This window comes from Papilio xuthus, unplaced genomic scaffold (genome assembly GCF_000836235.2).
Source record: "Papilio xuthus unplaced genomic scaffold, Pxut_1.1 DF826938.1, whole genome shotgun sequence".
Lineage (NCBI taxonomy): Eukaryota > Metazoa > Arthropoda > Insecta > Lepidoptera > Papilionidae > Papilio > Papilio xuthus.
Window position 1 is genome coordinate 2,782,393 of NW_013531711.1, and position 13,141 is coordinate 2,795,533.

A 13,141-nucleotide genomic window follows, 5' to 3' on the forward strand; every position below is an offset into this window, starting at 1 on the left:
AATTACATGTCATTGAGAAAATCCTCACACAGTTTTAATTCAATATTAAAAAGACTTTCATCATCATCTCAGTACTAATACATAATATCGTTTTGGTTGGTGCCAGCAACTGCAAAGACGGGTATGAATTCAGTCAGTTGATTAATAATATTGTATATACTGGTAAGTAAAGGTGTGCATCGATTGAACCGCGCTGGACGCACCACTCGCACGGCCCGAAACGGATTTTAGTTTGCTTTGTATGATTTTATATAGCGCTGCTTCTATCACCACCGCGCCACTCGCCTTGAAAGACGGCATCGATCAGATATCAGTCCGTTGCTGGGCGTGTGCGCGGTGCGTCCGGCGCGGACCAATGAATGCGTACCTTAAACCTAAAATTAAAAGTCCGGCTCCTAACATGTACGAATAAGGAACATCACAAGATGCTTAATTCGAATAGTAACATAATAAGGAAGGGCTGAACCCTGTAATGATGTATTTTGTGGTATACCTATCATTATCAGAGGGGGTCTCCATGATGAGTCTAACGAGGCGATTGTGCTTATCATTGAAGTAACAAAGGCAATGATTAAGGGCGTCTACAAGGGTATTGAACGTGACTGCCGTGCTAAATCGATTGAAAGGAATTCTATGAGGAATTTACTTTTTCTAACTTAAAGATTTACTTACAAACATTTGAAGAAAGCGACAAGAAACTCGTTAACTTGATTGTTGACTATGTAAAGATACTGTAGCTTAGAACTACTGTGACAACTCTATTAATACATATATCTATCCCTTTCTTTATCTTTAACAAAAAAGAGACAGAAATATGCATCACTGCATGTGTCACGGCAGTGGATTCCTAAGGTTAGAACGTTGAACTAGTGATATAAATTGTAAATTTAATATCCTAGAACAATAACAGCAAAAATAAATCTCTTCCAGTAGAAAGTTCAAGAATTTTATTCTCTAACTTCTAAGATAAATGAGGCTAAAAATTTACTGTCTCATAAGAGGAATTTTGGAATGGTGCCAATTATTAAACACGAAACCTAAAGAGTTTAAAGTGAACGCTAAAATGTAAAAAGATTTAAGAGTAAATCATTGTTAGTGCCAAGTATCATTTCTTCAAATAGTATTAGTATGTCTCTTATCTAATAGATAAATATAGTTAGAGAAATTGGCATAGAACTGAAAATTAGTGTTGTAATAAAAAATTTATTATAACATTAAATACAGACATTTGAATATCATTTATCTGTATTTTTACATTAGAAATTAAGTAATAATATAACATATTTAATTAACTAAATAAATAATTATTTTATTAATTACGGTAAAAAATATTATATTGTATAGTAAAGTTAACCAATAACTTAAGTTAGAAATACTCACAAGACCCCTAGGTACAGTGCACATTTTATAACTATTACAACAACTTAAAAACTATTACTACTATAAAATAAATGAACTGCTAGGAATATAAAGTACAAGAAAACACTGAAACCACTAAAGCATTAACGTTAATTGGTGCACTAAAATGCGTTTACCAACAGCTTTTATTCGTGAAAGTGCTAAGCAGCCCAATGTTAGTTTTTTCTCTTATTATTAAAACAATATGATCTTATTAATATTATAAATGCGTGTGTTTAGACGGATGGATGTTTGTTTGAAGGTATCTCTAAAACTGCTGCATGGATCTGACTGACACATGGCATATAAAACATAGCCTAAAAGAACACATAACTACTATTTTTTTAATCCCGTGCGGACAGTGCGCTGGCGAAAGCTAGTTTTTCATAAATCTATAGATAAGTAATATCAAATGGTGACTTTAATATTTCTACCGAAATTATTATATCTTTATCATAGATTGTATCGTCAGCATCATCAGCTCACTATACATACCCACCGAGTGGCTCGATGCCTACCCTAAGTTAAGGGGGCCATAGTCAACCACGCTGGCCAAGTGCGGGTTGGTTGACTTCACACAAATCTTTTGAATTTCTTCTCAGATATGGTCAGGTTGCATCAAGATGTTTTCCTTCACCATAAGAACGTCGGATAAATGTACATATGTAATTCGGAGATCGAAAAACACATTGGTGCATGGCGTGATTCGAACCCAGGACCTGTATATTGCAAGTCAAGTGCTTTACCCCTGAGCCACCGACGCTCTATAGATTGTATATTGTTTTATTATCATTAATTAACAATTCATTAATTAAATGCTCTTATAACTTAATCCATTATTAAATCTTCCTTAATTATAGTCCATATGTTTGCATTGATAACGATGTACACTGACTTAATTATTCCGATAGTATATTAAATATTTGATGTGGTTTCAATGGTCTATTGTTAGTAGCAAAATTGTGATTAACATTGTTCATTTTTAACTGAATATTCGGGTAAGTATTTTTGCGTGTATTTTGTTTATTGGATGTTATAAAGTTGCAATTATTTTGTTACCTCCTGTACCCTAAATAACTGAACCGATTTTGACGAGTGAATATTTTTTTTTTTCATACAAAAGATTTAACGAGGAATTTTATCTCGCCAAGCTGTAATGCTTAACGGCGAGAATCACTGGTTATCACAAAAAAAAAACTTTTTCACATCGAGAAACAAGTCTGTCAGCTTTGACTTTAACAATTATCTGCTTATATTATGTATCTGTCTTAGCTTAGCTATTCTATTAAATAATTTTGGTATCATGTAATTAGACGTTCTTTCTCCATAGTAATTCTTTACCTTCGGCTGAAATATTTTTTTGTCACTTACTCTTCGCGTATTATAATTATTTTTTACTAATATTTTACATTCGTCCTTGTAATAGTCATTGGATTTGTATTTTCACCTACGTTTCATAGGTTACAATCCGTCGGGTTATTTTCTTTTTAAATTTATAATCATTCATCTTCCTTAGACATTGTCTGCGACATCTTCGAAAACAATCAAACAAGTTAGACATTATTTAAATATACAACAACTATATTTACCCTTGACCATGAGTTTGTTAGACCAAAATCTCCGATTAAAATATCGTTGTCCCTATCAATTATCATTGACAAAACAGAGATAACAATATGCTTTAAACTCAGATTGTGGTCTGTGAAACTCACCATGTGAAATCAAACATGAACTGAGTTTAAACTTATTTAGTTGAGTTTAAACTTTTTTCTATGGCATTTGGTTATAACACTTATTAGCATAGGTAATTTAGTCGTGCTATTTTACACAACACAAACATCTAGAAAATGTTTGGAGAATTACCGGCTGGGTCGTAAATCAATAGAGCGGTTACCGGTTTCTAATCATTTAACGTGGAAGATTCAGGAGTGTTATAAAGTCTTTAAGTCACGAGCGAGAGCGGATTATGGTCTGAAGATGCGTTAACACATTTTGATAAATTTTTAACACTGTTCTTATAGCAACAGTAAATAATAGTAAATATGGTGGTATATCGGAAAGGAGTAAAACATTCTCTAGGTAAAATTACCAAGTTGTAGAAAAATTGGTTATTGTTTTTATTGTCCTCGTAGAATTAAAAAAAAAACATAATTAGTAACCTATGTGTTCTTTCAGACTATGTTCTATATGTATGCCAAATTTCATCAATATCTGTTAAGCCGTTCTGGAGATACCTTAAAACAAACATCCATTCATCCATCTTAACATTCGCATTTATAGTATTAGTAAGATCTTGTTTTCTAGTTACCAATATATTCTGTCTTTTAGAATGTTTCATTTATATAGATTTCATTATTTTGGATTAAACGAGAAAAGCATTTTTAACTTGAGCCATAGCTTTTTAATTTCTCCCCTTCGGCATAAATTTTCAATATCAGCGGCTTTCGTTATTATCATAGTAATTATGGTGTTGTGGCTGCTCAAATAATTATTTTCTTTAAGGGATAATATCGAGTGAATGAAAATGAACGTATCCTGTTTATCGAAATGATCGTTTTATCAGATGTAAGTCGCGATTATAAGAATCATGGATTTATCTGTCTTTGAAATTTATTGTCTTTGAGCAAAGATTTTCTAAAAGAATTGTAATAGATTTTGAAAGTTGTCGGAAGATGCAGTGTCAGCCAATATCCGCTAGAGGGCGGCGTAATATCCTCTCGCTGTGATCTTTTAAATATTCTTTAGACTTTTCTTAGAATTTTCAGTTACTTATATCGTGAAAATATAAAAGTATTATAGGAACTACTTTGTTGTATGCTTGGAAGATATTTTCCGCTATTTTACTTTACGTTCTAACAAAGAATTTCGGTACATGCAACACTTCATTTTTTGTTTTGTGACATGGCAACCTCTGGTACTAACAAAATGTACATACTTTTTAGTGATATATAAGATTCATTAAAATTTTGTCGTATTTTTAGACATTATTGATTACAATCCTTTGGCGCGAATGACGTACATCCGTTACAAAGTCTAGTATCAGAATTAATGTGAGTACTGAAACGTCGACCTTTTAGTAAGGCTAGTGTTGAGTCAATACACTGGCACATTTCCGGATTTTATACCTAACAGTATGAACACATTAAGGTCTATATTTCATGTTTGTAAAATTTTAATTTGTTTGATATAGCTACGTTTATCACACTTAGTAAAATACCATCGATTTAATTTAATTTAAAAATCCTAATGACTGCAAAACTGAGAGAAATGACTGACACCTCGCTCGACAAAATCAGCTTATCGTGGGTTTCTGAGATCAAAACCCCCCTTTAAAACATGTTGTCAAAGAAAATGACAATGTGTTTTATACAGAGACTAGCTGACCCCATGGCTCCGTCGGCGAAAAATTAAAAAAATCTTAATAGCCTATGTGCTCTTCTACACAATGTTCTACATCTGTGCCCATTTTATCGAGATCTATGAGGCTTTTTAGAAACATCTAACAAACATTCACCCATCGAAACATTCACTTATATAATATTAGTAAGATGGATTCAGAAACCCACGGTTAGTCATTTAAGATGTAAACATGAACATAAAAACATTACTGAGACAACCCTACTGACACAGATAAAAAGGACCTATTCAAAAGCAATTCTTTTTTTATGAATTCCCATTGAATATTTCACAAGTGTTCGTTGAAATTGTGCCGGCTTTGGAACAACAGTATCCGAGCATCGTACCGCATCGTTTCTTTTGTCTCGCTTTGTGGCATTAGCAAACATTGCAAGTCATTAGCACTATAAAGCCACCACCGACGCACTGAAAGGTTCCATTAAAAACATTCTAAATTAAGTATTTACTTTTTAATGTTTCTCAGAGAACGAATATTTCAAATATTTTTAATCATGCTTTAAATTTTGCGAAATAATTCTGACTAGTTTATTTTGGTGTACACTTTTAGAAATGAGATATTTTAACAGTAGTAGTCTTTCGAATGCCAAAAGTGTAATAGGAAAAAAATGATTTAATACGTTAATGGTTTACTATATATATATTCATCTTACTGATATTATAAATGCGAATGTATGGATGGATGTTCAGTAAATATCTCCAGAACGGTTGCATGGATATCGCTGCAATTTGGCATAGATGTAGAACATAGCCCGAAAGAACACATAGGCTACTTATTAAGTTTGTTTATTTCCGCGCGGACAGAGTCGCGGTACGGAGCTAGTTTGCAATAGAAAAAAAAATTGTTTGAATTGCAACTGCTTTTTATAATGCAATGCATTTAATTTATATAAATGGTTGGCATTTACTACAACAAATGCTTCCTTTAAGAGTATTTGTAACTTAATGGGTCAGCTTTAATTGCAGTCTTAAATCTCCGCGGACGTTACTATTGTTAGCGAGGACTAACGTAGACCGAAATCAACGTAAACTTTTATATTACCTTTAATCTTTGAGGTAACATTTTTTTAAAATGGTTTGTAAATTACTGTTTCAAGTTCTTTTCGGTCTGGATTTTATTGAAACCGCATTATTAAGTTTGTACATAATTATGACTTTTATCAATCTAAACATTATGCTCGTTTTTTTTTAGGATTAAATTAGAATTCGACTAACCGTGGGTTTCTGAGAGATTCTGTGTAAAATATATCGTCATCTCTATCATTATCTCATTCAAAACAAAGACAACGATATATTTTAAGTGGAGATTTTGGTCTTTTCTAAGACCGATTCGTTTCGGTCTCTACCGACGGTCAGTTAATTGTGTACATACTACGTTTTTTACGAAGTTTTGTTTTTCAGGTATGCGGTAGCAACCTATCATCATCATCAGCTCACTATACGTCCCCACCGAGGAGCTCGGAGCCTACCCTAAAGCAACCTATACTCGAACAGAATTGAAAAAAAGACATTGTCATTTACGGATAGCTTTGATATTTTTTGTTATAAAAATTAGTAAAACGTATATTAAACCATTATTAAACTCTGTTATTATTAAAATTCATCGTCCATAAACTTATTGGCTATGCATATTTGCATGGCGGTGTTTAGGTTTTCGATTAGCTGCGCGGTCACCGGCACTTTTGTTAACCTATTGCCGCCGTTGTTTGTTTTGAACCAATGACAAACATTGACACCGTAAACTGCGTTTATTATTGTGCTTTAATATTCTATGTTAAATTTTCTATAATTATAAAAATGACGATTCTTAATTCTTTATAAATGGAATGATTTTTTCTTTTTTTTTAATATATGTCACAGAAAAAACAAAAAGAGTGTAAAAATTCTTCACTATTCAACTATTTGGCGAATTTAATTTGGTAAATTCGAAGGCCCTTGATCGGAACCGATTTCTTTAAGTGCAATTTTCACCAGTATTGTGGAAGGGTACGTCGGTTTCACTCCTCCTTTAATCAATCAAGCGCCTATCGTTTTCAACTGCGGGGAATATCGAAATAAAACAGTGAAAAATAAACAAGTCGAATATTCTGCGGAGCTTGAAATATCAAAAGGTGTAGTGTACTTTAATGGATGGAAAAATTTATTCGACGTCAACTAGAAAAAAACAATGAGTGTTATCTTACTAATATTATAAATGTAAATATTTAGATGTTTATGGCCTAGTCAACCCTAACTAAGGGTAGGCTCCGAGCCCCTCGGTGGGGACGTATAGTGAACTGATGATGATGAAATGTTTACATGGATGGATGGATGAATGGATGTATGTATGGTTTGTTTGAAAGTATCTCCTGAACGGCTTAATAGATCTTGATGAAATTTAGCACAGACGTAGAACTTAGTCTAGAACAACACATTGGCTACTCTTTAAGTCTTTTTTAATTCCGCGCGGATGGAGTCGCGGGCGACAGCTAGTCAATATAAAAAGGGACTATGATTTTATTTTAATAACTCAAAAAGCACAAGGTTACAAATCTAGTCTCTATGCAAATAGTACAAGTTAATAATTTAAATCACACAATAACAAAATAAAACTAAACAGAGTCAAGTAAATCAATCTTATTTACTAATCCTACACTAAGGGAATGCGACTTTAACACATTTAAGTTTAAATATTATCATGTGGTAGTAAAAACAAGCTATAAATTCTCTAAAGAAATTGAATATAAAGTTAGAAGCAATTTAGATAAACACAATTTCAGCACATCCTGTATTCATGAACCGAAATCCCTGAGCGCAACTAGAGAATGTAACTTACGTACCATTTTATATTTTAAACGCATTTAAAATAAACTTTATTACTTCTTACATTTTTATTACAACTATCTGTATTTATTACTTTACAATATATTCGGGAAATGTATTGCATTTTATTCTTATTCAGCCATAAAAATTTTATGTTTTGGAGATACGAAGTTTTTAAATATTTATAATACTTTATAAAAACATTTATATCTTACTAATATTATAAAAACGAATGTTTAGATGGATGGATGTTTGTTTCAAGGTGTCTCCAGAACAACTTAAAGGATTTCGATGAAATTTGGTATACATATAGAACATAGGCTGGAAGAACACATAGGCTACTAATTATGTTTTTTTTAATACCGCGCGGACGGTGTCGCGGGCGACAGCCAGTAATTTATTTAAATTTTCTTATTTATACATACTTATAAATAAGAAAATTTTAAATGAATAGACATCGATTTAAAATTATTTATAACTTAGTTTTTCTCTATAAGTCAGAGTAAAATTATTAACTTTTTCTCATTTTACTTTCTCATTAAACTCCTTTACAAAGTAATTACTTTGAATAAATATTTCGTGTTTTAAAAATGCAACCGATTCAAATGTAAAAATAGTCGTTGAAATATTTAAATGGGTTTCTTACTGAAGTTTCCCTTTGAGGTTCTGTTAATTAGTTTCCTGGTGTTGGTCAATTAATTTGAAGTAAGTTTGTTCCATCAAACGGAAGTTTCTTTTTAATTCTTCTTAGATTTACGATGTTTTATATTTTTTTATGGTTCAGTTAAATTTTATTATATTTAATTTAATTTAAATTATCCCAAATTAATATTTAAATATACAGGGTGTTTGAAAATGATGAGAATAATATTTAAAATCATGTATAGTAATTAAAGCAGGTAATTATACTTTTATTTATTTTCAATTAATAAGAGTTATTAAATTAGCTGATAACAGTATTTAGAAACTTTAACAACATTTCTCCCAGATGGTTCATGATAAGCTAAGTTAACCACAACTTTGTAATATGATGAAGTTCAGCCTGACAGATGTAGGCCGAAGTTATAACACGAAAGAGAAACTAAGTTAAACTTTTACTTAGTTTTAGCTTTGTTTGTATATCAACGAAGTGGTCACATCAAATTGTTTAATTAAAAAAATAATTGCTTTGTATGCGTATTAATGCAGAATAAGCGAGGGAGATGTGTCAGGACCGCGCCAAGTTGTCGTCTCTGCTTACTCCTCAAGATTAGGTTAGGTTAGGATGATGTTGTAGTTATAATTCTTTAAATAGACTTTAAGATATAGGAGTACAATAATAAAAACATTGCCTAGGTTACTCGCTGATTCATGGAGACAGAAGTTTAAAAATTAATTCACTATTTTTTTTTAATTTTATTCAGAAATATTACGTCAATTTAAAATTGTATTTATATTAATTATTCAAATATAAACAATAAACAGCTTTCAAACGCAAATCTATTTACCATTAATCATTCAGTTAGAATAATATTAAATTTACCAATCAAAATGTATTTATTCAAGGGGAGAATGAATTTAGATAACGCGATTCCGCCACATACTTTATGCATGAATGAACAACCTTTATATAAATCGTAATCTGACATTAAAATGCTCAGTAAATTTAAAAATTAAAACTGCTTAGTTTACTTTTTTTATACTTTTTTTTACAGTTGACAAAGTACTAAAAGACCGTGTAAAATGCCTAACCTATAAAACACGTTAAACCGTATTATGAATTCATTTGTCATAACATTAAATACCACCAAACAACATCTTTTAAAAACAAAAAAATGCTATGATTTAGTGACAATAGTTTTCCCAGTAAAAAGCCACTTTTAGAGAACCTTTTTTTAATATGAATACTATCTGTCGCCGGCGACTCCGTTTGCGTGGATATATAGAAAAACCTAATATATAGATAAGTTAAATAAAAAGCAGCTCTTTAAGGCATAAATCGAAAAAAAAGAATAAATAGATCCTATGTCCGTCTCCTCGCTCTAAGCTACCTCCTCACCAATTTTCAGCCATATCGGTAAAGCCGTTCTTGAGTTATAAATAGTGTAACTAAGACGACTTTCTTTTATATATAAAAATGTATGCATGTAAAGAAGATTTAACGAGAAAAAATATGATATTGTAAAAGATTCGATAGTTTTTCAATCGGTATCAATTCCTTTGTGAGGTTCCGTCGGCTGACGGAGCGCGGTCCCAATCGCTCGCTGTCTAATCAATCACGCTCGTACTGTTACGAGTACCCAATAGTTAGAAAAAGCAAATGGCTGAAGCTATAAAACTAATATTCATGTGGAAAATGGGTATCTTATGGTTATATTGGAATAAAGGTGTACGAAAATATCAATCTGAAGTTCACAAGTTATTCAAGTTATTCATCGGAATAATAAGTGAAAATAAAATACGGGTAATCACTACGAATATTTGTGCTATTCATAAATACAATATACGGAGTGTTACACAGATAAATTTGAAAGATATTATGTATCATTTCTTATACCAGAAGGAACATCCTTTATGTAACATATCAGTATTTCAACATAAAGTAATATTTAAGGAGAGAATTCAAATAATATGTCGTAATATTTTGTGTTTCGTAGAGTTGTCGTAGTTTCTTTATATACGTCTATCTCAATTCGTTACAATGTTTATATGACATAGTAATATAAAAGAGTTGTGAAGGAATGAATATTATTGTATCAATTTCTTATACAGAAGCATCGGGGCATATTAAGGTAATATTATGCCTCTGTCAGCTTGTCAAAATGATGTATTCATATGAGGAAAATTTATTCAGCAAGAGCAATTTAGACAAACAGAATTTCACCATATATTTATGTATGAACATAATCTTACTTCGAAATTTGCTAACGAAGACCTCTTTAATCGTTTTGTTAATACGACGTGAAAACAATCAGAATTTTTGAACTTATATGACAGTATAAATGTGAGAAATTGTATGTTACTTAGCTTATTATTGTTGCCCACGACTCCGTCCGCGCGGAATATAAAAAAAAAACTTAAGTAGCCTATGTGTTCTTTCAGACTATGTTCTACATCTGTTAGGCAACAAGCAGTTCTGAAGATACCTTCAAACAAACATCCATCCATCTTATACATTCGCATATATAATAGTAAGAAGTAAGATTAAAGAAAATTACAATGACTAAAATACTCATTCAACTGAGCCTCTTGAATAAATTAAATACTTCTGTTTAACATTTCCCATAAAGTTTTGGAATAACAAACAAAATTTTAATTAAAATTTAATTAAAAATTCTAAATGTTGTAACGTTGGGTCTGTTTTGTGACGGCAAATAATAGAGTAGTTAACAAGAAATCCTTTCATAAATCTAAATATTACTTTTAGGAAAGGTTTAACTTTTTTTTTACTCTATTGTTTGTCAAAATAAAATCCAAAAGAAGGAAAACATTTTATAATTTTATTATATTTCTCAACTACATAGATTATTATGTACTCGTAGAAATAAATATAAGTAATAATGAACCGTTTTGTGTTAGATTTTCTTAATAAGGATCTTAGCAAAATTATTAATTAAGTGAAAGGAAAATATTTTCATAAGACACAACATCTCATTAATTATGTGTTTTGTAAGGGACCCTCAACCTGTATTCATCTGAAAAGATTTTGTGTTTACTGATGAATATAAGTATACAAAAATTTTGTAATAAATAAGAAAATATGAAAAACTACTTGTAGCCCGTGACTCCATTCGAGTAAAATTAAAAAAAAAAGTAATAAGTAAAGTATGTGTTCTTTCAGACTATGTTCTGCATATATGTCACATTTCAGCAAGATCCATGCAGCCTTTTTGGAAATACCATCTAACAAACATTCGCGTTTATAATATTAATAAGATTTTATTGTTACTTCCACGCCGGTTTTACTTAACTATCCGTTTAACATACCGGTTATTTTGTTTATCATCAAACTTAAGAAGTTGTTAGAAGTTACGAACTAAGTAGTATCATTAATATTATCAAAAGCAACGTACAAGTTATGGACTTATAATTAGTTTCTTGTTGGCGTGAAATTATCTCGGCCGTCTAACGCAGCGACGAGTGTTTGCCGTGAATATGAGATCCGCGGCGTTTAAACTGCGCTTGAACGTTTATTGCGACTTCCTCAATAAAGTTTAATTTAACGGAGTTTTGTATTTTATAATTTGAAATAAAATTAATTGAAAAACATTAAACAGAAGCAATTGTCATGGTCTTTTAAATGTAGTCTTTGACGATTATCAGTCTGACAAGAATGCAACTGTATAAAAGAAGATATACAGAAAGTGTATAAGGTATTTTGGAAGATAATAATATTGCGTACTTACTTTAGAATACAATGTAGAGACAAAATGTACTGAGTCTAACCATTAAAACATGTTAACACTTTTGCCGCATGCTAATGTTAATAATGATTAAAATATCGTATACATGGGTTTCCGGAATGCGATCTTGATATATCAAAGTACTGATATCGGAAACAGATTTGGTTTTATTAATATTTGTTTCGTACCAATCACTGGTGCTTAAAGGGTTAAAACACATGTTTAACTAAACAGCGTCTGAGTATATTTCTTGAAGGAATATAGATTATCAAATGAATGCTGTCTATAAGGATGGCAACACGGTTTTGTGGTTCTACGGTTACAGTTATTTTTAGATTTAAAAATTAAACATTCTGACAAATTTCTAGACTATTTTACATTAAATAATATTATTTAAGAGGAAAATTATTGAGTACTAACTAGTTAGGCGTACTCTTAGTTATTCTACGAATTTACAGTCACTATTTTGTTGTTGATTTCAATGCAAGCCACCATGAATCTGTACAAACAGACGCAACGCAATCTGTTCGCAATATTCGTAGTATCTGGTCGAATATTCGACATGTGGTTGAATAACAGTATCTAAAGAAAAAAGGAAAAAGAATTGCAACAGATCGTGAACGCTTTCATATCGGATCCAATCCTTTTACTTGTACATTTTTTTTGTATACTATATACTCTTTAGTGTAACATATGTGTCTTTATGTTTTTCATAGAACATTTTAAAGTTTTAGTTTATTCCAGACTTAATTTTCTTTTTGAATGCAGGTTTGTTTTTTAAATCGGTAAAAGCAAAAGCTATTTCCGGTTACTATTACCTGTTCATTAACGTACTTTTTCCTAAGTAAAGGTAAAATATTGAAGTTGCGAGTTTACTAATGGACATATGGAAGGACGTAGCAACAAGAATTGTTTTTTTTCCGTTCGCTCTTCATTTAAATTCATTTTAAATTCTATTTAAACGTATTATAGAATACACACATAAAAATGTTTAAATAAAAGCAGTTATTCTGATTTATGTTTATTATGTTTTTAAAAAGATAATAGATAAACTCCAAACGATACAAAGAAAGTCTAACATAATTTGTAGAGAACCTTTGAATTTAGAATTTCTTAGAGCACAGAAAAAAAAACAAAAAAAGGCT